The 24,786-nt window shown below is 39.9% G+C and overlaps 1 protein-coding gene and 2 long non-coding RNA genes across 7 annotated transcripts in view; 2 read left to right on the plus strand and 1 right to left on the minus strand.

The window, feature by feature from the left end:
- Positions 1–24,786, minus strand: part of LOC124162010 (DNA-binding protein D-ETS-4-like) — a 64,135-nt gene that overhangs the window by 25,104 nt on the left and 14,245 nt on the right. The gene's annotated exons all lie outside the window — the stretch shown is intronic.
- LOC124162012 lies at positions 992–2,227 on the plus strand. The gene is made up of 3 exons (XR_006865468.1): positions 992–1,018; positions 1,909–2,078; positions 2,186–2,227. It is a non-coding gene; the product is annotated as an uncharacterized LOC124162012 (long non-coding RNA).
- LOC124162011 lies at positions 3,171–5,286 on the plus strand. 5 transcript variants are annotated; one of them, XR_006865464.1, is made up of 3 exons: positions 3,171–3,211; positions 4,157–4,321; positions 4,403–4,699. It is a non-coding gene; the product is annotated as an uncharacterized LOC124162011 (long non-coding RNA). The 5 variants fall into 5 exon arrangements; XR_006865467.1 differs by lacking the exon at positions 3,171–3,211 and adding an exon at positions 5,246–5,286 and having other exon boundaries at positions 4,061–4,321; positions 4,403–4,525; XR_006865465.1 differs by lacking the exon at positions 3,171–3,211 and adding an exon at positions 5,187–5,231 and having other exon boundaries at positions 4,061–4,321; positions 4,403–4,525.

Below are 24,786 nucleotides of genomic sequence, written 5' to 3' on the forward strand. Positions count from 1 at the left end.
TTAATTTCAAAAAATTGTGTGCTGCAGTGCTCCGATTTGCTCCAATTCCACGAAAAACGGAGTATGAATATTTCGTTTTCCTTCTGATCGTAAAAGAAAGGCTCCTTGGTCGATAGATTGCAGAAGAAACAAATGGAAATCTACAATAACATCGCACATTGTGAGGTAAGGAAGTGACAATATTATAAGTATTTTTTGCCTGTATTTGTACTTTGTAAATATTTATATATTCAACGTAAGTCTTAATAATTCTAGCAATAGTCTATGTCAATGAGGGAACGTCACATAGTAGAAATATAGGCTTCTCAAAAGTTGTTGACAACGCTGTTGTCACCAGCATATTTTGATACGGATTCATCACGCTTTGCCTTGAAATTATGTTAAGTAATGCAAAAGTGCCAAACTTTTCAATGTTATTTATTACTTCGGGTCATGTTTCATACGGAATAATACGGAAATGGTGCATTTTCATTGTAAATTAGTAGAATAATCGGATCGTATGTAGGCTCGCTTGCGCCAGTATACATTTCTTCAATTCAGTTTTATACGTGCAATGGATAATGCCTTCTCTGTTCAGAAATTCCTCAATTTTTACAAATATTATTATTTAGGTTTGTTTCACTGCGGAGAAGTTAAGAGTGTCGTCAACAGGATGGTCGCAAACTACATAAACAAACTGCCGTTCCAACAGCGATTTCTGGAAAAAGGTATGTATTCTGAAGATAAGTTATACAAAGTTTGAATAAGTTTACATAGTTTTAATATTACAAATTGGCGACAGTCGAATCTAGTCTTTTCTAATAATTTCAGTTTTTTATGCACTTTTGGAAGTCGTAATAAGATGTCCTGTTAAACTCGTGCATTCGTTATACGTTATGCATAGAAATTCTTGCATCCAAACAACTCGGATATCAACCCGTGTGCTGGAGGAGAGTTGGTGGAAGAACCAGACGTTCCCGACTGTCAACAGGACGAGATGTTGGTGATTAATTAGGAAATCCGGATGCTGAAAGCAAAAGTAAGTGTATTATGATATTATGGAAAAGTATTTACAAATTATGATTGTGAAGTTCAATGCAACCGTGTACGAGAAAGTTATATGCTTTACTCGAGTTTTAATTCTGCTAGTGTGTAGTAAATTTATGAGTTATGTAGTAGAATATTGAATTATCACTTGTTACGTTATTTGTTTGGCTTTCAGTTAACTTTTTTGTATCAGTGCTGTTGAAGTGATATTTTCATGATACTGGATATTATGCACACCGAATTGCAGTAACCTATAACTTCATACATGGACTCCTTCGCGTATAAATTTATATAAAGCCTATGTACCGTTTATAAAGTTGTCTGGTAGTTTTTGAGAATGTCGCAAAGTATATCTTCATTTAAAGGAAGGGTCTATTGACAGGAATTTAATTAAAGTGTGGGCTATAGGGATATCAATATATGGCAGTTCAATTATTTGACAGTTATTTGAGTGCAGTCATTGTGTGTTGAATTCATGGGAATAAGGACATGTGGTATTATGTGAGGTTAAGTTATTGAGAGTGTAACAGTAGTGTGGGAAAAATAGACCTTAAATCTATGCTATCATTCATTTACTGTGTAAATGGTGCAACAACATCAGCCCATTTTATTGTGGATTAGTGCAAAAGTTGAACATTATATGGCCAAATTCATGCAAAAAGTAATAAATATTCAACATTGTAATAGATACTAATCATTATATGTGTTAATAGATTACCCACTGTAGGATGTGAATCAATACGGTGAAGCCTAATGAAAATGACCACATACAATTTATAATCTGATATTATTGTGATGAGCATTGCTTTTCGCAGGCATTACCTGTCCTTCCTATGCAAACTATTTCCAAGGTTGTTCCTATTATTTCTGCCATTTTTTCAGGTTGAACTATGATGAGCTAGTCAGGTGAAGCAGCAACAAAATAAAAATGTACTCATGAGAGCTAAAGCATTTGAACTGTGGAATGACTGCTGGATAAATTAAGGAAGCAAGTGACCGTCTTATGAGGAATACTGCCTAAGTCTTGGAAGCTGTTTTATAAGTACACAGGTGTAAGTAGATGTTTTTTTCCATTGTCCTCCCTTGCAATCGCAAAATATTGTTATAAATTTATAACATATTACCAAGGTTGTTTTTATCATTATTGTCATCCTTCTAGGTTGAATGGTCTATGGTCAGTTGAAGCGTGTACATATTACTCATGAGAGCTGGTAAAATCATTGGAATTGTAGAATTTTGCTGGATAATTTAAGGACAATGTGACAGTTTCCTGGGGGAACATTATTGAAAGAAGTCATAGATGCTGTTCCACAACCATAAAGGTGTAAGTAGATGTATTTTTTCATCCAGTCCTTCCCTTGCTACATATTTCCATGGTTGTTCTTTTAATTCTAATAATTCTTCTAGGTTGATATATGATCCATGGTCAGGTGAAGTGTGAACATGTTACTTATGAGAGCTGGTAAAATCATTTGAATTGTAGAATGTAGATAGAGAAATTAAGGAAGCAAGTGAGAGTCTTATGGGGAACATTGTCGGAAAAGTTTATGAAGCTGTCTCATAACCACACATGTGTAAGTAGGTGCATTTTTTCATCTTGTGTTCCGTTGCAACATATTCCCAATGGTGTTCATATCATTATTATCATTCTTCTAGGTTGAATTATGATCTATGGTCAGTTGAGGCATTAACACGGTATTCATGAGTGATGGTGAAATCAGTTGAATTATGGAATGATGGCTGGAGAATTTAAGGAAGAAGTTGGTTGCCTCATGAGGATTATTTATTAAAAAAATGGTAAGTCATGTAAGAGAATTAGAACTTGTTTCAATAATGTTAATGTGCACATTTTTCCCACCCTTTTATGGGCTACAAAATATTTTTGTAGGATTAGTTTGGGAACTGGGTAGTATTTAGTAATGGCATGAGCTAGCTTGTGTTATTTGAGAATATGATACCTTATATATTGCTATGAACAGCCTTTCATATAGCTGGCAAATGCTGAATGACATGTTAACTTTATTCTCATGTTTGGTTAATATGTGAGATTTTACAACCTGTGAAAGTTATGTAGCATGTATTGTTTCAAATAGTGTTTGTAATTCTATTTCAGGTGTACAAGGATTTTATTTGGATCTTACATCAGGGAGAATATCAGTTTATTTTAAGAAGTTGATGACTTTAAGTATGGAATTGCTGGCATTTGGTATACTTTTTATAATGGTTTTTATATGTTGTGTTTTCTAGCAGCCTGGTGCAATGGTTATTGATGAACTACTTGAAGAACAGTTATTCTTATTCCAGGATGATAATATGCATATTATAACTATCCCTCTTAATGATCAGTGCACACTCATATGACTTATGTGAATATAGATACAGTTTTGTGATTAACTTAACCGTGGAGATTGTAGTGAATTATAATATAAGAATGTGATTATGATGAGCCTGGATGATTTATTTCTCTCTCCATCAATGCAACATTATTAGTATAGTTTGACTGCATATTGAGATGCACCATATCTTTCCTTTCGGGGTTATCTCCTGCATTTAGCTCGGTATTAATCATTTCGTTTCATTTAATACCCATTATGTCTGTACCCCACCCTGTATCTATAGTGCATTTCAACCCATAATATATCCATTAAAATTAACACATGAGCGAGGTATTCTACTGGATTTGTAAAACTACTTCCTACAATTTAACAGGCTTTATGCTTCAGTTATTTACATCCATGATTGTCTTGTCATTGTTAATTGTCTGAGTCTAATTGCTCAATTTGGAATGCATTTGCTCCGTGCAGCATTTGCTGACTTAAAATCAGTGATTGAGTTTGGAATCCATCCTATTCTAATTAATGTTCTGATGTATATTCCTCTATTGCAGTTATTTGTAAAATCTTTAATGTACCTAAAGGCTCACCTGAGTGCACACTGACATCACTGTGTCAGATTATTTGCCGTGATTCTTGGAATATTTGCATGCAGATTATTCTAGTATTACATTCATTATTGGGATTGGCAATATTTACAATTTCTAACTAATTAACATAGGCCTCAACTTTAGACAATTAATAAGCATTCAATGAGAGTTTATTATTATCATATGGACATGTTATCACTTTCCTAGGTTCCTTTCTCATCTATGGTTTGGTGAATTGTGAACATGTTAGCCATGAGAGTTGTTAAATGATTTGAAGAATGGAATAACATCTGTGTTAACTATGGGAGCAAGTGAGTCTCATTCGGAACATTGTGGAAACAGTCTATGAAGATGAATGATTGGCAAGCATGAGTAAGTAGGTGCATTTTTCATTTGTCTTGCCTTTTCGAAATGTATCCAAGGATGTCCTTATAATTATTTTCTTTCTTCTAGGTTGATCTGTCTTCAATGGTGGAGCAAATGAGATACCCATCAGGGACATTGCTTTAGGAAAATCTTAGTATTTTTGACCTGTGGGGATGGTGAAGTCTGATTATCTTTGGTAACGTTGGTGAAGTAAGTTTGATAAGCTGTCTCTAATCTGTCTCTTAAGTTAGATAAAATCAGGGCAAAGCTGTTATAATGCAAGTATATAATGCAATGCAAATTATAATGCAATGCTGGTATATGCTATTGGAGTATATGAGGCCTTATGCATTGCTGTGAACTTGTCATTTTGCAGGCATATGGTAATGGTGAATGGCATTTCAACTTTATTTTACATATTTGGATAATGTGTGAGACTACTGCAATCTGCAATCCTTGGAAATTATGTAATATGTACTGTTTCCGATGGTCTTTTTAATTGTATTTCAGGTTTGCAAGGATTTTATTAGGATCTTACATCAGGAGGAATATCAGTATATTTAGAAGTTGATGATTTTAAGTATGGAATTGATGTTTAGTACAATCCATTTATTTTAAGATATTATTCTATGAACTACAAACACAATTACATAGTTCTGATTTTTTCGGGATCATGGTTTAAGTGTTGTTGGGTATTCTATACACTGACCTATAATGATAACTTGGATGAACATAACTTTTTCCTTTTGAATGTTGATTTCCCATGAACATACTTGTGCATCTCAAATTGAATGGTTTGTTCAATTAATTACATTGTTAACTCTTCGGTTTACTTTGTCTCATGGTATTTATATGTTATGTTTTCTAGCAGCCTGGTGCAGTGGATAATCATGAACTATTTGAAAAACTGTTCTTCTTAATCCGGGACAGGATACTATGCATTAAGTGGCAGGCTGGATTTGTAATCCTGAGGGTGATACCTGTTGTGTGGACCTTACTGCTACATTTGCCAGCATTAGCAAAATCATCATTCCTTAAAGTCTAGACATTATGGCAGTGCACCTTTAAATGGATGTTTTAAAAGCCTTAAATTATGTGCATCTGTTTTGAAATTAGTTTGATCAAATTGTACTACTATTTCAACAAAATTATATTTTATTTATTCTGGAAAAATATTCTATTGCCCATGACTTTCTGTTTTAATGATCAAACATTACTTTATATGACTGTAATTGTAAATAGTTATGTGATTTACTGAACTGTGGAGATTGTAGTGAATTTTATTATAATATAAGGATGTGATTACGATGTGCCAGCTTTTTTTATTTCTATCCAGCAATTCATCTCAATAAGTATTTTAATTGTTAATGGTCTGGGTGTAATTTGGAATGCATTTGCTCTGTGCTGAATTAAATGCAGTTGCAGTCAGATTATTTGTCATGATTCTTAGAAAATTGGTAAGCAGATGGTTCTAGTATTACATACATGATTTGGAGTAGCAATGTTAATAAATTCACAACCCTCTTAGATCAGTCATCCTATCGCTTGGTTTGGGCATTTTTCGAGAGTCGAACCAAGGTCCTCAGACTAAAACACCGCCACATAATATAATTTTAATAATTTAATTTTTATTTAATAAAATAATAAAAGTATTATCAGGTATGCTATAATTTCCTATAACCTTGGGAGATTTCATGAATCTAACTTCATAAATGAAGGAATGAAACATGGTTCCTTGTACCTATTCACCCGGATGGCTGAAGACAATTTTTGTTGTGTGGGTTGGGGATTTTTTCAGAGTTGAACCGAGATCTTCAGGGTCGAAAACCGCCCTTATTATCTAGTATAATGTAATTAACTATGATCGTGGAAAATTCCATGCACCGGACTTCCTAATTAAGGAAGTGAGACATGGTTCCTTGTACCTATACACACGGAGCGCTGTAGAACGAATGTTTTTTTCGCTTGGCTTGTAAATTTTTCCAGAGTCGAACCGAGGTCGTCAGACTAAAAACCGCCCATGTTATCAAGTATACTATAATTTCCTATGACCTTGGGAGATTTCATGAATCTAATTTCATAAATAAAGGAATAAAACATGGTTCCTTGTACCTATGCACCCGAAGCGCTGAAGTAAGAAAATTTTTGTCGCGTGGGTTGACAATTTTTCTAGAGTCGAACCGAGGTCTTCAGTGTCAAAAACTACCCGTGTTCGCAAGTATATTATAATCATCTATGACCATGGAAAATTTCATGTACCAGACTTCCTAAATAAGGAAGCAAGACATGGTGCCTTACAACCCATGCATCCAGAGCGCTGCAGTGCGAAATTTATTTTTCCCGTGAGTTGACAATTTTTCTAGAGTCAAACCGAGGTCTTCAGTGTCAAAAACTGCCCGTGTTCGCAAGTATATTATAATCATCTATGACCATGGAAAATTTCATGTACCAGACTTCCTAAATAAGGAAGAAAGACATGGTGCCTTACAACCCATGCATCCAGAGCGCTGCAGTGCGAAATTTATTTTTCCCGTGAGTTGACAATTTTTCTAGAGTCGAACCGAGGTCTTCAGTGTCAAAAACTGCCCGTGTTCGCAAGTATATTATAATCATCTATGACCATGGAAAATTTCATGTACCAGACTTCCTAAATAAGGAAGAAAGACATGGTGCCTTACAACCCATGCATCCAGAGCGCTGCAGTGCGAAATTTATTTTTCCCGTGAGTTGACAATTTTTCTAGAGTCGAACCGAGGTCTTCAGTGTCAAAAACTGCCCGTGTTCGCAAGTATATTATAATCATCTATGACCATGGAAAATTTCATGTACCAGACTTCCTAAATAAGGAAGCAAGACATGGTGCCTTACAACTCATGCATCCAGAGCGCTGCAGTGCGAAATTTATTTTTCCCGTGATTTGACAATTTTTCTAGAGTCGAACCGTGGACCATAGACTCAAAATACAGACGTATCATAAATTTCCATTTTATTAACTATTTATAAAAAAAATTTCATGTCCCTGCATCGATTACGTTGTGAGATAACCGTGTTCCCTTTTACCTATGTCTCCCATTTAAATGCACGTAAAATTTGAATTCCCGCCGCGCTTGAGAATCAAGATGGCGGATTACATTGGTCAAGTGCGTGACACGACCTGGCTTTTACCGACCTTGGTGCGCACTAATGTCAAGAGGCGGCATCTTTCGTATGCAGAGATAGTCAACGGTCTCAGATGAGTTCTCAGAAGGCTCGGTGAACACGCTCTTGAAGTAGGAATTTAATAAATTGGCCTTATTAGAACTGTTTGTCAACACATCTCCATTATCGTTTCTCAGCGAACTTACGGTAGATCGTTTACCTTGAGGTTCCCTAACATACGACCAAAGTGCTTTTGGTTTATTCTGTAACTGCTTTACTAGTGTTTTTCTTTGAAAATTCGTGCATGCATTCCTGAAAGCTTCCATCGTGGTGGCTTTAGACAAATTTATTTCATAATTATCAACTCGCGTTTATTAATGGATAGAAAGCGGTGACTTTTTTCATTTTAGCGTGGCACGTTCTCTGTCGCCTCAATGATTTTCTCACTTCTGCGTCATACCATCTCAGTTCGTTTTCGTCCTTTTTTCTTTTACTAGGGATGTCGCTATTTATTCCCGAAGTTATGATCGAAATAAAACTTTACAAGTACCATCTACATTTAACTTTATTATTGATTCTTGAAAGGTAGGGAAAGAATTTTTCAGATGACTCTTAAGCCCATCAAAATCAGCTCTTATAAAAATGAAAACTTTCCGTTCTTTTTTTTTAAAATTTCAGCGGTTTAGAGAAAACATAGCAGTTACTACCCTATGGTCTCCTATTCTTTCGACGGTGATCATGTTAATTAACTACCTGATGAGGTATATTTGTCGCTAATAAGTCAAGAATACTTTATCCTCTGTTAGGTACGGATGCTATTTGTAGCAATGCATTTGATGTAAAAGTGAGCAATAACGCCTCGTAAATCACTTTATCCCTCCTACCAGGAATGAAGCTAAGCTTCTTCCAATTTATAGAAGGTACGCAGAAATCTCCACCTACAATTAAGTTTCTTTCAGGATACTTTGCTGTTCATTGAGTTTCAAAATCTGATGTTGATGTCATATCTGAGTTAGGTGGTCTGTAACTCAAGCAAAATAACTTAGTTTTGAATTTTGAACAATTAATGGAACACCACACAGACTCAACGCTAGTCTCAGTTACGGTTATCGCTTGGCTAACGATTGAATTCTTTGCAGAAATAAATACTCCGCCTCCTGCTCGATTAATTCTATCTTTCCGATAAACGGTGAACGATTTTGGGAAGATATCTCTGTCTGAATCATCATCGGTTAGCCAACTTTCTGTTCCTTTCATAACGTTACACTTCGTACGATGAATTAAATGGTAGAATTCAGGAATCTTATTTCTTAAACTACGGAAATTAACCACTGCCACGATTATAAGTTCGGAACGAGTATTATTGCGATTCGGGACTATTTCTGATTCGCTCTTGTCGATTAAGCTATTTTTAGGCTCTATATCCCTACTAAATGGAACTGCAGATATTTTCGTCTCACAATTAAATGATTAAACCTTGACTGCCTTTAAAATTATGACTCAACTGACGTTTTTCTCGCTTTAAGTTACTACATGTATTATTATCAATTGGTAATGCTGATTCTGGAACGCTGATTTTTATTTCTACTACTCTATTCTCGTTTCTGGAAAAACTTTTGCCTGTGAAATTTTTTGATTTTACCCCTTTATTTATCAACCCGCTATTATATTTACCCTCTGCCCTACTTTTTACACTAAAAAAGACCTACAGTGCTCAGAGGTGCTACTCGCTACACACTCGGCCGTGTAATGGACTCCCGAACGGTTTGGAGGGAACTGTAAGGAGGGAGGAACTCACTGTAACATGGGACACCCCTGCGGTACTTCGCACTCCTCAATTATCCTGCGCTGCTGGACGAAAAGTTTCTCGACGAACGTGGACGGGTGGGCAGCGGGTGAGTGCCCCTTTCATGACAGTCTTACGCGTTGCGTTGCCGCGGGGGCAAAAAAGGCTGACATACACACACACGCCATCCGTCCATGTTGGCCTTGTTCCACCCCGCGAGGGAGAAAGCGAGTGATTCAGAGGTTTTCCATTTGGAGTGACGTCAAAGGGGTTGTGGCCGTGAGACGAGGCACACAGCGCCACTGCGTGGAAAACCTGCATTTTTCTCATCCCGGAATCAACTTTAACCCCAGGAAGGCCCTATAAAAATGACTTTCTCACGCGTCTATGAGGGGCCGAGGTATAAAAAAGATGGACGGTAAGACTGAAGAAGCTACAAAAAATGGAATGCTGTGCGTATCGGATCGCCCCGGACGCTCGCCGTTGGTGGAGGCAAGCACAATGCATGCGGAGTTAATTCGGTTTTTTGTGTCTGGACGTGTTTTGGAGTGTCTCGTGTTGACGCCAGTCAGTGCCTTCGGATGGAACGAAGAGTCGGGCCTTGTCTAACACATGGCGGCGAACGTCCGCATTTGACGTCACGAGCAGGATCGCGGTGACGTCACTGCCTCGCTTGGGTCGCTCCCGATTTAACGAGTTTTTTGGATCCTTGGGCGGGATATTAGCCGGTTGGTGACTAAAAATATGCTAAAGTTTCAATGAGAGAGACGCAGCAAGCACATATTCGACATTAGCGGGGAAATTTTATGCTAAAAAACAAGCGGATTGCCTGGAGAACATAAATCATGTTTTGAAAAAAAACCTGGCCTTATGAACGCCGATGGGTTACTAACTGTAATAATGATTATTAATTTTGAAACGAGTTCCGTGTTTGCTATCCAGCGAAGAACTAAGGCTTTGCAGCGAGCTCAAACATCAAGTAGCCATAATAATTGTAGTTAACACTCGTTGAGTAGTGGGCATGCAATTTGCTGCAATTCTTCCCTAAAATTACAAGGATCGTTATCAGCGAAAGAATTAATATCGAATCAATTTATGCTAAAGAAATGTTCGCTTTGCGCCTCACAGTCACGCCACGGAACTCTCTCTCTCTCTTGGAAGGAAACGAACGGCGTGAACAACTTGCGCCGGATATGTTGCTCATTCAAAAGTAAATTTGTATACCAGAAATTGTACGCTGAACATTCGTGGCCAAGTCATGCAATTCTGTGCTAGTATACAATGCATCAGTGGAATATGCTTCGGGGGAGGATGAAGGTGTCTGTGGGGGGGGGGGGGGGGGTGGAGCACCCCCCAGGCAACGGAGATACCGGAAAACTTTTGAAAAATGGCCATTTCAAAATGTATGGCTTGGATATACATTTTACATCATTTTGGCTCTTTTGAAATTCAACTTTAAGCATATGCAGTTATAATACGTCAAAACCAGAGAATTTTTTATGCATTTCTCTGAGGCTTTGGAAGTGGGGATATCTATCCCCTCATACCTCACTGCTACTTATTATGTATGCTAAGTTTGAGATGAATGTGAAGCCTCTTTATTCCCTTTTTGACTTAATCTAAGATTAATTAGCTTGAATTATGATTCTTCTAGAAGCCAATTTTATAAAGAGTTTCTATACTCATGATGTTAGAGTTAAACCGAAGTCTTCCTTGAAAAAGAGTTTCGTTCGTAATAGTGTGCTTGTGTGTAAACTGTAGTGGCGATTACCTCGGTGTAAATATTTAATATTTTCAATTGCTCCCAAATGCGCATGTTTTCCCCACGTGTATCTTCGGTTGAATTAAGTTCTATATATTTATCCCCGTGTAAATAGCCAAAATATTTTATTTCTGATGTAAAAACATTCGTCATCCAGAGATAGGGATAGTATTATTAAATGGAAACTGTTCTACGGTATTTACAAGGGATAGCTTAATTTAATTCTCTCGACATTTACGAGGCTCAATATAGTAGAATCATCCCTCCCCGAACAAACGATTTCTGAAAATTAATATTGCGAGGTTGGCAGAATTGTGGCCTCCGTTCCTCATTGATTATGAAATGATGGTGAAATGACTACTCACAGCCTTCAATAAACTTTTAATTCAAAGCAGGTGGAACTCGTAATTTCATTAAGTCATATTAAGTAGCGCAAGCATTTTAACTATTGCAGTTAGTTGTGTACTATTTTTATTTTTGAATAGGAAACAATGAAAGAAAGCGTTGTTTGCATGAGTCTAACTGAGTTAGATTTGAGAAAATCATTTTTATTTACCACTGGCACATCATTCATCTTCATGGACGGTACTTTCCAATCAAAATTTTTATTTCTGGATCACTAGTTCCTTGGTCATCCGTCAGCTCGTTTTGCAGTAAGCCCAAACAAGTCTCTTACCACGCCTATTCAAATGCATCATCCTTCAGCGGCTGTATTCGTCGTCATTAGGAAGATCGTGAATAAAATCTGATCGAGACACAAATTTATATCAGTGGAATGATTTATTTCCAAAGCGTGACAAATAATTAATTACTACCACGGTTATTAACTTTCATAAAATAGTGGAATGTTTTTATTACTTGAAATTTATATTCCTCAAGTATATGGCGATGATATCTTCAGTCAAGCCAGCTCACATATTGAGCATCAGTAATAATCACCACTGCCTTTCTTTCATTTATTATTCTTTGAATTCCTAATAGTCTCAGTCGTACAACTTCTATCATTTGGAAAAAAACGTTTTTACCAACTTCTATACAAAGTTTCCCAATCAACCAAGATCTAAAAGTGCACTAGTTACTATTGCCTTTGGACATTTGCATAATAGAGTGGTGTGGGGGGGCACCCTCAAAGGGTGGCGGCGAGAGCGAGGCTTAACACTGGAAAGCCCTCCCCCTCCCCGTGTGCCCCCCCATTCCATTGACGTGTCAACCGCTCTCATTTCTCCATGGGGAAAAGTTGGCTCCCTCTCCGAACCCCGCGGACGTTTTCGAAGTGATTTGAATTTTAATAGCCCGACTTTATTGTGGTGTGCCCGTTTCCAAGGGGTAATTCAAGTCTTTGAGGAATAATGTCACCATTGTCTAGTTGCTAGCCAACATTACCATGCCGTGAGGGTGATATGCCTTTGAGATGTAATTATTGTTTGAAATAAGGCCAAAAGTGCATGAGGTATTATTTCAGACGTGAGATTTTTATTTCAGTATTGCGATAGATAAATTATTTCAGTTTCAAAGTTGTGTTTCTCTCCTTCATCCGAGCATAGGGCTCGAAATGGCAATATAAATTGATACGTTTGGGTTGATAGAATGGGTTTGAGTAAATAAAAGAGTTCCTTCAAGTAAAGCCTCAAACCATTGCGAAAGGGATTATTCATTAAATTTCAGTTTTGAGGAAAATAATCTTGTTATACGTTTCTAAAACCAAAGCTACGTGTACATGTCTTTGACTTAAGAAATATTAATGAACATTCGCTTTTGATACTTACTATCTCGAAAGAATTTTCGACCGAAATATTTTGTTAACCACGGGCAAAGTCGTGGAATATTATGGAGGTTCCACGCAAGAAGGAGAGTATATTTCACTATCGTGAAGCATTCAGCAGAATAAGTCCTCTGTCCTTTGGCTAAATAATAAAGTAAAAGGCAAAATAACTTACATATACAAATAAATACATAGAGTAGGAAAGTAAGGGATAGGAACGCGTGGTGTAAATAGGACAACGGTGCTGCCTGTGGATGGGAAAAGCCAGAAATCAGAGGATTCAAACTTCAAATGCGGCCTGAATGGGACTCGAACTCAGAACCTCCCGGTTGCCGGCCGGGTACACTAACAGTTGCGCTACCGTGATTTCGGGGGGGGGGTTTATACGCAGAAAACTCCCTTTGCTTTGGGCCGCAAGAGTAACCAATAGGTGGCACTGGGACAGCTCACCACTCACCAGCAGAAGAAAATGGACAAGGACACAAGAGTGAAAGGAAAGTTACACACGATAGATTTCCCATCCTATGAATTTATAAGTATGTTTGCGCTTATGGCGTAGGGTGAAAGAATTAAGGAATGCGTCGGCCATGCCACTTTTGGATTATTGTCTATCAAATTGAGGAGTGACTTTAATTTAGAGGTCCAAACGAATTTAGGTAGCGGGTGCAGTGCAGATGCTTCACATTTAGTGGGCATCAGTTGTGGGTAGACTGTTTGTTTGACTGAGAAAACAATTGATCATGTTGGCTTGTTTCACTTGGGCTCAGCGTGATCCGAGACGTATTTTCCAAACTCTTAGTTACATAGGTTACATAAACGAAAAATAAAAGGAGGGAACTTACGGGGAGTAGTTACTTCGAATTTTCGATGGGACGCGCAGTCCATCTTCCTCAAGTGAGAAGAGGGAGGGAGGAGGAAAAAACACACAACAGCGTATTTGAAACGGTGCGCAGGAGATGGAATGGCCTTCCCTCTGTCGCTGTCTTTGAGTTCCACTCATTCTCACTTTCCATCTCTCGCCGTATCGTTTGGAACACTCGCGTCATCGAAGGGAACCTTCCAGGAAGTCTCGAGAAAAGGTTGCGGAATCCTTGGGCCTTTCACTCAGGAAATACCAGGCGCCTGGGCTCGTTCGCGTTCCCGCCGCTGCGATTGCGAGCACCACACGGATGAGGGCTTTCACACTCTCGTAACGCACAATCTGGTGCGCGAAGTTGTGCAATTTGTTCGTGGGTCGCTTGTGAATATTTCATTGTTCTTGCTGCGGCAGTGCGAACGTTCCGCCCTCAAATCATCGGTCTTGGACGAAAAGGTTTCATTTTCGCATCCCATCGAAGACATCGACATTCACGTAGCGTAGCATTCGAAGGGCTATTTCACGGGTGCGGATCTTAGGTGTAATCTCGTCCTTTTTTTCTCCTCTCTTCCATCCGTGATGGATTCACTTCCTCCTGAGGAGACCTGACGGAGATTCCGATGTCTGTCGATTCCCTGCCAATATTTTCATTTGCATTAATTCAGTGTGTTCTCTGCGCTAAATTTCTCTCGAAATTTGAATTACAGTTTGAATGATGAGTTATGTCGAAGAAAAATTCGACGACCTGGGGCTCGTTTTGGCGCCATCTGGATCACATTAACAAACTTCCAGTGGAGGCTTAGCGTTCCGCGCATTTTCATATTCATGTGCGTCGGTGCCCGATGGAGTTTATGGTTACATCTATCTACTGAAGACGGCATCTGTGTTAGCAGACAATCTTAGAAAATTTAAGCATCATTTTTTTCCTGATGTAAAGAACCAAATGAAGGCATTTTTTTAAGAAAATGACTTGTGAGTCGCATAAAAATTGCCGAGTTGAGTGACAGAGGTTGGAGGGTGGGTCTTGTGGGGTGGGATCGATTCGCATGTGGTTGGACACCTCGAAGGATTGGCGTGGCTGCTCATTGGAATGTCCACTCGGGGGAGGTGGGGCGATTGTGGGGCAGCCGCCCTTTGGGGATTGGGGGTGGGGGAGGGCGGTCGGATAAATCCAAGGGCCGCTTGCGATGCGCGCGAGGACATATCGAAGGAAAGGCGTTCTTCGAGGCTCTCGGCTACTCTTTAAACTCCAAAATAAATACTTTTTACTGATTTTTCTGCGAAATTGTAACTTTTAAATTGATTTAGAAGTAATGACGTTTTTAGTCGTGTCTCTCTTTGAAAGCAGGCTTTCATATTTACTGAGCGCAAGTTGACGTCAATTGGGGTCGCTTGTAACATCGCGTCCAAATTTATTGCCGCATAATCTTAATAATTTAGCATTCAAGTTGATTGTGGCTTCGCGGATTTTTCGCCACATTAATCCGTTTCTTGACTCAACCATCTATTGTCATCACTAATCCATAACAATCCTGGGATTGGTTTGACGCAACTCGCCACTCAGTTCTCCTATCAGCTATCTTTGCACACTTTTCTTCTCTATCGCGCCCTTCTTTACCTGTTCCATATATTTCGTTCCAGGTCTTCCTTTTCCGTTCTTGCCTTTCACTTGTCACTCGACGATTGCCTTTGCCAGGCCATCACCTCTCTAGGTATGGCCGATTATGTTGTTTCGTCTACTTATGTTAGAGAGGCTTTCACGAGCCTCCTACTCTTCTCTAGACTTCCTCATTACTAATCCTCATAGTTCTTCTGCAGCTACATACTAGACCGCGAGTAGTCTCAATAGGCATGTGGTATAAGGGGGTGTTAGGAACAAGCCGTTAACAATTGAAAGCCAAAAACATTGAAGGAAATGCGCGTTCCGCTTAGCATTTGTTTACGTGCTTTATTGCTTGGGAGAAAAACGAATTCTCATACCTATCCGTTCGTTAAAATATCTTTCTTAATTTATCGTTTCTGTCGGATCTGGAAATAGTCCATTACCAGATGGCATCGACCTTGCATGGTAGAAATTAGCAATGGTTAATTTCAAGTAAGCATCCTTTTTCAGTGGAGTCTCTGTGAATCAATCAATCAATCAATCAGTCCTTGCATTGTACATCAAAGGTGGGCGCTCTAAGCATCACGCGGCCCCCCTTCGATCAGGTTCCCCATCGGCCTCGCGTCACTCCGCGCTTTCGCTTCATGTCGCGAATGCGCAGGCAGCGTTGCCACAGCAACCGCAATTACCTGATGCCAACGCAGCGCCCCTCATCGCCCGAGGAACTGAGTCAAAGTCACCTCTCAATGAACCGTTACAGTTCTATACTTTAAAATTTCCAAAATGTAACAACTACTTGTAATATAGAATTTTTTGGGAAATCAATCGTCACTTTCTCGTTGATGACGCTCCGCATGCTGTTTCAATTTTAGGCGCACAAAACTTTATTTTGTAGTTAATGAAATGAGAATAACCACATTTGTAATGCTTCACGGATTTTTAATAAAGTAAATGTCAAAGTTATTTATTTAAAAAAACGTAAAAAAAGAACGCTATTGAGGCCGGTTACTTTTCCTTGGAGTTGGCTGAACGCCCGCCGAGAGTTTGAACCCCCTCCCCTTCCTCCTCCCTGCCCCCCCCCCCCTCCCCCACAACAAACAAATTCAAGCAGATCGCAGCACTGGCCGCTTCTCTTCTGAAATGGGAATTTCGGAGCTGTGCACTTCGTTATCGCGAATATGACGGTGAAGCATTTCTCCCTCAGCAGTGGCGATTCCGATAGCCTTTCCGCGAATAGAGAAACTGTGGAATCCTTATGAGCTCGCGTCGGAATTTATTGACACGCATGCGCAGTTGCTTATGATGCTTCCGAGCGCAGAGCTGATGGGATTTCTGATTCCTTCAGGGATGTAAACTCTATCCGTCGGCAGCACTGTTCTACGGACTGACTGCGACCCTCGAGTTCGGGACGGGATTGCCTGGATCAACGAGAGGCTGTCGGAGGCTGCATGTGTGTGAGGGTTGGGGCAGAGTTCGGCCGCTACTTAGATCGTTCCCCTCAATTCGTCTGGGGTGCATTACTCCAAATGGCGTCTGAAAGGGTGGCTCGTAGGATTTTTGATTTCTACAGATATTTATTTGACCGGAGGGTGGGTCATCTAGTAGGATTCGTAAAGAATGTACAAAACGTAGTCTCGTAGGAAATGAATTGAGAGAGATATTTTGCCGAACGGATAGGAATACGATTTTCCCCGATTTTCCCGAAAGGACTTAAGTAAATGCTCGGCGTAATTTCGTCGGACAGTTTCCTTTTTCATTCGTTAACACCCACTGCCACACGCCTATTATGGCGGTTTTCAGGGTTTCGGTATGAAGATGTTATTTCACACCAAATGTGTTTGCGGCTTTGTAATATTTTTCGCCGCAGTTTTGTCAAGTCCGCGTACTGACTAACATTGAAAGAAGTGGTTCCATAGACACTAGTATTGACCTTGAATGTTAGAAATAAGGCGGAAGTGCTTAAATTATTCTGAGTAAATCCTACGCACTGGCTGATTCACTTGAATTTCTATACGTCCTACCAGCTTTTTGGACGAAAAAGAGATTTTTAGTTTTGTTCACCACAACTTATCTTCACTACAGAGTTACAAACGCGAGGTGAGAGTTTGCATTCGGTTAAGGATGACTGAAGGCGCGGACGTAAATCGGCTTAGCATAGTCATCAGTTGATTATGGCTCAAAATCATCCAAGTAATAGCCAGTAGCAAGAAAAACCAATGGTCTTAAGACAGTCAAGTAAGCTGAAGGAAGTCCTCTTAAGGTCGATCATAGGATTGATGTTACGAAGTTTAGAAACCTAGGTCGTTTACTTCAAGTATAGAAACCTGCATAATTAAAACTCATAAAGTAAAATTTGCAAGTTATATTTATATCCATGATAGAAAATTTCTTATAATTACCCATGGAACCGTTTGATTTGTAAAGCGATAAGTTTGTGCCTTTTGTTGTATCAAAGCTCAATTGAAATGTTTCACGAGGGTAAAGAGATGAAGCTGGAAAGACGAGATCGAATTCCTCGCAATATTATATTCTCCACTCGCATAGCGTATTGTAACCGTTAACACACGATCGCACACTCTACGCTTGATGCCGGGAGGTTTAACAGGAGTAGCCACTCCCCCTGCACTCCCCCCACCCCCTACATCGATGCTGGCCAATGATTTTTCTCGGAATGGAATAGAAATCGGGTCAGGAGTCTCTGGAGCAGGGGGAGGGGATAATCAGGCGATCAGTGGAAGAGCTGTCGCCGGTCGCAGAAGAAAATGCCGTTTATGAAGGGTGAAGGGTTTGTTTTTTTACTGTTTTTGTGAAGTGCCTCCTCCCAGCGAGGCTGTGAAAGTTATTAGCGAAGACGCGAGCCAAGGAGACAGGCCACCACGGTGGACAAAACACTTACGTTCCATTATATCGATGGCTAAGTCCTAACAACACGCATCTCAAATTCGGCCGCTTTGAGACAGGTATCTTTAACGAAGTGTAGTTACATTACAAAAATAAAATACAGGCATAAAACAACTCTTTGTTTGCAAATAAATGCTTCTTTTTCATTTTTATGAACTTTTGCCTTTTAATTTCAGTGCACAAGTGGAATAAATTAATCGTTTTTTGGCTCTCCTTAAAATTTGCTATTTTTTGAGATACATGTTGTTAGAACTTATGATACGCCATTCTAAATCCAATGGGGAGGTTCCAAACACTAGCGAAGTTAATGCCACGAAACACGTAGGAGAAATATGACCTGGTGAACGGCCCTCGGGATTCCCGCCGGCTCCATAACTCCAACGCTTCGCATCCCGTCACAGCCTTCAGGAAAACGAGTCCCTGGAGACTGCAGGCATGGAACCAGGCTAAACTCGAGAGAAGTTCCCGAACATAACGTAGAAAATTCCCCAATCGGCGACTAGATGTGCTGTCATTTTCACGTGTTCACAGAAGCGCCTCTTCCATTACGGACGGATCCAAAATTCACGAGGAAATCAGCTAAGACATGGGCTGTAAACAGAAATGTATATTCATGATGATGTTGTCTATTGAACTTATCCATTTTCAATGCTGTTAAAAGCTCCTGCGGGTCGGACACACTCTTTCTGCGGGTCCTACATTTGGTCACTGCCGTGAACATTCTAAATTTTAGCTTTCTTGCTATCGTCTTCTCCTGTTGCGCTCTCCACTCTTCAAGAAAGCGTTGCATCTCTCCCTATCGGTCTTTTTTGGCGGTGTTTTACTCGCGCATAAATTTTTACATCACCTTCAAGGCATCATATAAAAAAGCACTAGCGAAAATTTTCCCATCGTTCAAATTTTAAATATTTTCCTTTTTTCGAAACATGACATTAAGAACGTGGAATAGCAATGGATGGACTTTATTATTAGGCATCGGTTTCACGTAGTCATTGATCTTTTCTATGGAAGTGAATATACCAGAGCTGTCTCCAGAACGTGAGAAACTAGAGGTGATAGCAGGCTGAGGTTATATTACGCCTTGCTCCTTGAGTTAGGCTATTAAGTTGCATCTTGCCAGCATTTTGGATTTATTTGCATAATGACTGCTAGGTGACGCGATAGATTTCTAGTTTTTTAAGCCATTGTTTCAGAAGTTAACAGCCGCCTCTCTTGCTTTCATATGAGTTGGTTTTCTCGCAACAACTCCCCCTCGGAACTCGAGCATTCGAATGCGGACGTCGTGCGAAGTCAACTCTATCACAACGATTTCTGCTCTGCTGCTGACGCTCTCCGTTATTCTCTTTTTATTCACCTGCCCGTGTTACACCCTCCGATTCTCGTAAAGTATAAGCATATTTTTCCTGTAAGACTGTCCACTTTCACTGAATACATGGCCTTATGTTATATAATTTCATTTTCCTATCCAAATTGATTATTCATTGTGTTCGTATACAAAAAAGGGCGATGACAGGTTGAATGCTAAGTATCTACGATTGGTGTAAGTAACGTACATTGTCTTGGTTTCGTTCCAGTTCATCAACACTCTACCTTTATTTTAGCAGGCATTACGAAGATCGACGATAGTATTTACCTCTTTAATGTTATTGCGTCATCAATCCTATCTAGCGAGCATACGCTAGCTGTTATAACGACAATCGAGTGATCAATAAGCTTCTTCAACTGTGATTGGTTTGAATCTTTATGGCCCATATCCCCGTCACAACTTCACCAACCGCTTCACTTATCACGGACCAATAAATCAGTGCGACGAGAATGGCCTCCTGTTGATAAAGGAACGCATTGAGAGGTTGGGAAAACGGCGACGATGGTGGAGGAATTCATTTGGGGATGATCAGTCTTCGGGCCTTCGACGCTAAGTATCCGACGAATGCGACTGAGTCCCCAATGAATGAATAGATGCACGATACAAGTCACAATTGAGTGACCGTAGGCGACTCTTCTGTTGAAATACACACGTGTAAAGGTAGGAAAATTTTCATTGTTAGTATCATCCTATACGCAATAAGAAAATAAACAATTATAGGTCCAGCTGTAAAATCTAATTAATTTGAAAGCGACGAACAAAGGAAAGTATTTAAAGATCTTCTTCAATCTTCCATCCTCTATAATTAGCAAATATATATTTTTTATTTAAACGGCAGATATTTGAAATGGAAAACTTATAAAATAATCACAAAATAACTATTTAAAGAACTTCGTTCAATTAGAGACGAAAAGCACTTTTAGAACGCCCGTAGGAATTCATTCACTGACATGTTATCAGGATGGAGAGGCGAGCGCTTGCGAAGAATCAATCAATAAATAGGAGATCACAGGTGTCTACAGAATCTGGGTTTTGGAAAATTGGCAAAAATCCTCGTGCACTACACATTAAAAATGGGTCTGGAAAAAAGTTAGTTTATTTTACGGCTTTTTGTGGAAAGCATGTTACGTCGCGTTGTGTTGAGTGTATGACGAGCGATGGCGAGCTTTTTATACGACATTAGCCTCTCATGAGATGATAGTTTTATCAATTTGTGATTCATGTTAAGCGTTTGGTGATTTACCTTAGGAAAATGTTACTATAAACATTGTGAGGTTTCCAATTAAAATTATTTGAAGCCAAACTAGCGGAAGAAGTTGCTGTCGAGTTTTGATAATATCAGCAATTAAGGCGATATTGTTTTTGCTATAGAAAACCTTTCTAAGATTCACAAATACATGTAAAGGCGTGAGTTAATGAGACTTTCATTGAATATGTCTTAACAATTTCCCAGAAGAACCTAATTTTCTTTTTTTAGTGTTATGGGCGCACTATACATCCACATCTGGGGCACTTTATGCACTATTAGAAAGAGATGGGGAAGTGGCCGAATTCCCTGCTACGTTTCAACGGGTAATAAAGGTTTACGAAAAAGGAAGATGAGTACAGAGTTACAATACAGAGTTAGAGCATTTTTATGGCAATATCCCTGGGTAAAAAATAGCCTGAATCATCTTGTGGACTCGGCAATTTTCATGAAAGGCCAATCATTTATTTTCCTTGTTGTGTGAGTCCCGTTATTAATTGTGTTTATGCAGCTTTGTTTATGAATCCATGTACAATACAAGTCAGAACCTCAGAGCCACCGAAGATATGAACGAAAATCTATATCGAGATGTCAAATCGGGGGATTTTTCGCGATTACGAGCAGAATGATCAATGCCAACCGTTGACACCAGATGTGCCTCAGTAGTGGATATGCGTACGTGGGTGGTGCTTACGGAATGGCGCCGTAGTCGCTGGCCGTGGCTTCCGAAATAGCCCGAAGCGTTGGACGTCACGGAGAGGAGGAAGCGATCTTCGAATTAATCACTCACTGCATTCTGGGAGCGGAAACTCACAAAGTCAGGTCCATCCAAACACCGCTGTGAGGACACGCAAAGGTGATTGGATTTGACTTTATTGTTAATCGAATCTCCCCGTGACTGCAAACCAATCGATATAAATAGATCGAAATGGAAAACAACCGAAAAAAATGGCACGAGGTGAAATGTATAATGTAGATTTCTCATTGTCCCCATCCCCAATATAATGGGTTGAATGTTATCGACCGCAGTACATGTTAAATGCAGGGACATTGACGGCGCGAGGAGTCGACTCCCCAGGAACTGATTTACATTGCGGAGCGAGATTAATGGATGGAATTCAAAGAGCAAATGTGCACTCTAAGATGGGCTTACTTCGGTCCAATTCACCACTTGTACGTACGACAAAATATGTTAACATCAGTAAATTTCATGCTACGCTAAATCCAAAAAAATTGCATATTACTATTTGGGGTTCTGACTATGTTTTACATGAATTTCTGATACAGCAATGATTCAGAAGTTCCCTAATGATTGTATTTTTAAGTTGATACCCCAACCTTTGGAAACTTCGTCCCACGCATCATATTTCAGGCTTGTTTTTACTCATGGGTCAATGTCACCCCAAGGAGGAAGTTTGCCCATCACATTACACTTCCATAACTTTTCAGTTAGTGTTGCCACCTAATGGTAACAGCATTTTCAGCCAGCATATGGTCAATTGTCGACTGAAAAAATCTGAAAATATAAAAACTGTAAGTAGTGTGCGTGCCAAAGTAACTCCATCTTACTTCCTTGCTCAAGCGGCACAAACTATTAATGTCGCTGCTCTATAAAATGTACATAATCTTGATTCCAAACGACCATTGACTCGCATTTAGAACTCTGGCTGACGAGGACTGCTGGCATTGCGTTCGATGGGAAATCCCACATTCTTGTCGGAGAAAATCCTGTTGGCAGCCCTGCCTTCGGCGATGGCGTTTCATATCGTGGCGGAGGGAACTCGTGACAAGGACGGCCGGTTTCGCGCCGTGGGCGTGTTCTTCCCTTTCGTGCGACATCTAGGGGAATCTTTTGGAAGTGCAGGTGGTGGAAGAGAGGGAGCAGATAATGCCTCGATGATTTCCGCCCTCGCGATCAAATGCCGGAGGGATGGGAGAAATCGATGCGGATATATTCCGGCCCCAAGTTATCCCAAACGCTTGTTTAAACCAATCAAACACACCAGATTATGCGGCGATTATTCAGTTAAATATAGGCATTCATATCCATCGATTCCATTGCATCCCGTCTCTAACGCGAAGCGGAGCCAATGCTTTTCGTGAGAATTTCACATTAGGTACCTACCTAAAATGTTGTCTTTGGGATTTCGTTATTTAGTTAAAAGAAATATTATCTGAGGAGTATGAAAAATGGAACGACGGGGTGTGGTGTCGTTCCACTGCTGCTTGTGCCATCGAGTGTAAACATTGTCTTCCAGCCTTCGGAGATAAAAAGCGGCGTATCCCATTGCTTACCTCCGCCGCGACGGGAGACCTTATCGCTCACGAGGGAACCCGATAATAACAGCCCACCCATGAAAATCAGCGATTGCGTGCGAATCTTGCGTTGATTTTTGCCGAGGGAAATTCGTGAGTGCGCGTAAGGCAACACTTCACACAGCTGTGTTCGCCCATGTGAGCCTCCAGAGCCTTGTAATTTCTGAGCCACCCCGTGTTCCTAACCCATTTTACAATCGATATTTGGGTTGAGGTTAGAGGGAGAGTCCTATCAAGTATTTTAAATGGAATTCATCGTAAATATTGGGAATCCTCAATCTTTTCCTTACCACTAAACTGTCATCCATTTTCGTTTCTCTTATTAAACACTAAAAAATATATTTTTTTATTTTGGATTACTTGTACTTTAAATATATTTAGATGATATCTGTTGAGGTATACTTTTCACAAACATCTAAGAAACATTGCCTTAAGAACCTGATATTATTTTTTAATAATCAATTTTATAGTTGAAGGAACGTCCTTATATTTCGTGCAATCTTTTATATTCGATAGTTTACTTACAAAGAGAACCTCCTGATAATTAAATAGATAATATAAAATATCTGCTTGAACGATACTCATTGGTCATTATACGAAAGGATAGTATGTTCATCCAAGGCTCTCAATATTTGGTTAAACGTATTCCAAATAGAAAACAGACTTAAAATATCTAAACCCTGTCATGATTGATGCGTAATGTGACGTTCAAATGGCTAGCTGGTATTAGCTATCTATCGAGGAGGGTGCACTAGCGCTCGCAGCCTGTGGCTGTGCCGTCGACCGATGCGGCTTGCGCTCGTCACGTGTCTTACTCATGCCATCTTCATCAGCACCTCAAACTCAATCGACCATCGGCGCTCGCCTTGCTCTCCTAATTGGCCATTGGCCTCTCCTCTCATCAATACCGCAGAGACGAACCTTTCGTTCTTTTTGCATGCCACGCACTCATGATGTGCACTTAAATGGGATGGTGTCGAAGTGAAGCTTTTATGTTAGGGTACTATTTCACACTATCTATTACGCGGTCGATTGACCTTAAACTTTCTTTTTTTGGAGCTAAGCTACGCTTTTAAGCTGGGATGATGGCGAGTGAATAAACGAAACGAAAATGTTTCCTTTCGACCCGGAGGGAAACGAAAATTTGACGCCTTTGTTTAGTCTCGCTCTCGCACGAAATTAAAATCACCAAGGAGTTTAGTTTCGACCCGGGACGAAACATTACTCCCGGTAACGAAACTAAATTAATCGAACCCCGCGTCTCGAAGTTAATTTTCCTTCCCAGAGGTGGAGTGGAGGGGCGAAAGATGGAGTATTTTCGACCCATTTCCTGACAGAATGTGGAGAGGTTAAGGCATTTAGCTCCGTCACATTGCGACTGAATGCTGCGTGGCGCATTATGAGTGGAAAAGTGTCCCATGCATCCTGAGGCGGTAGTCCGAACCTCTACTTCATTCAACCACACTTCGTACTCATTGTGTGGGTCGAAACTAAATGTTCGAAGGCGAAGCACGTGATCCCTCCCTTCAGTGCGAAACATTATCTGCGTTTCCTTTCGTCCCACAGTTTTAGTTTAGTTTCGACCCCAAGTAGTATTGACTCCGATTTCGTTTCGACCCTGAGTGTAGCTCCCCGGGTTTTATTCTTTTTCGTTTCGTTTCCACATTTCGCTCCAGGGAAGGAAACTATTGAAAGTTAACTTTCTTTTTGACTTTCGTTTAGTTTTGATAGCCAT

The sequence above is a fragment of the Ischnura elegans genome, chromosome 7 (genome assembly GCF_921293095.1).
Source record: "Ischnura elegans chromosome 7, ioIscEleg1.1, whole genome shotgun sequence".
Classification (NCBI taxonomy): domain Eukaryota; kingdom Metazoa; phylum Arthropoda; class Insecta; order Odonata; family Coenagrionidae; genus Ischnura; species Ischnura elegans.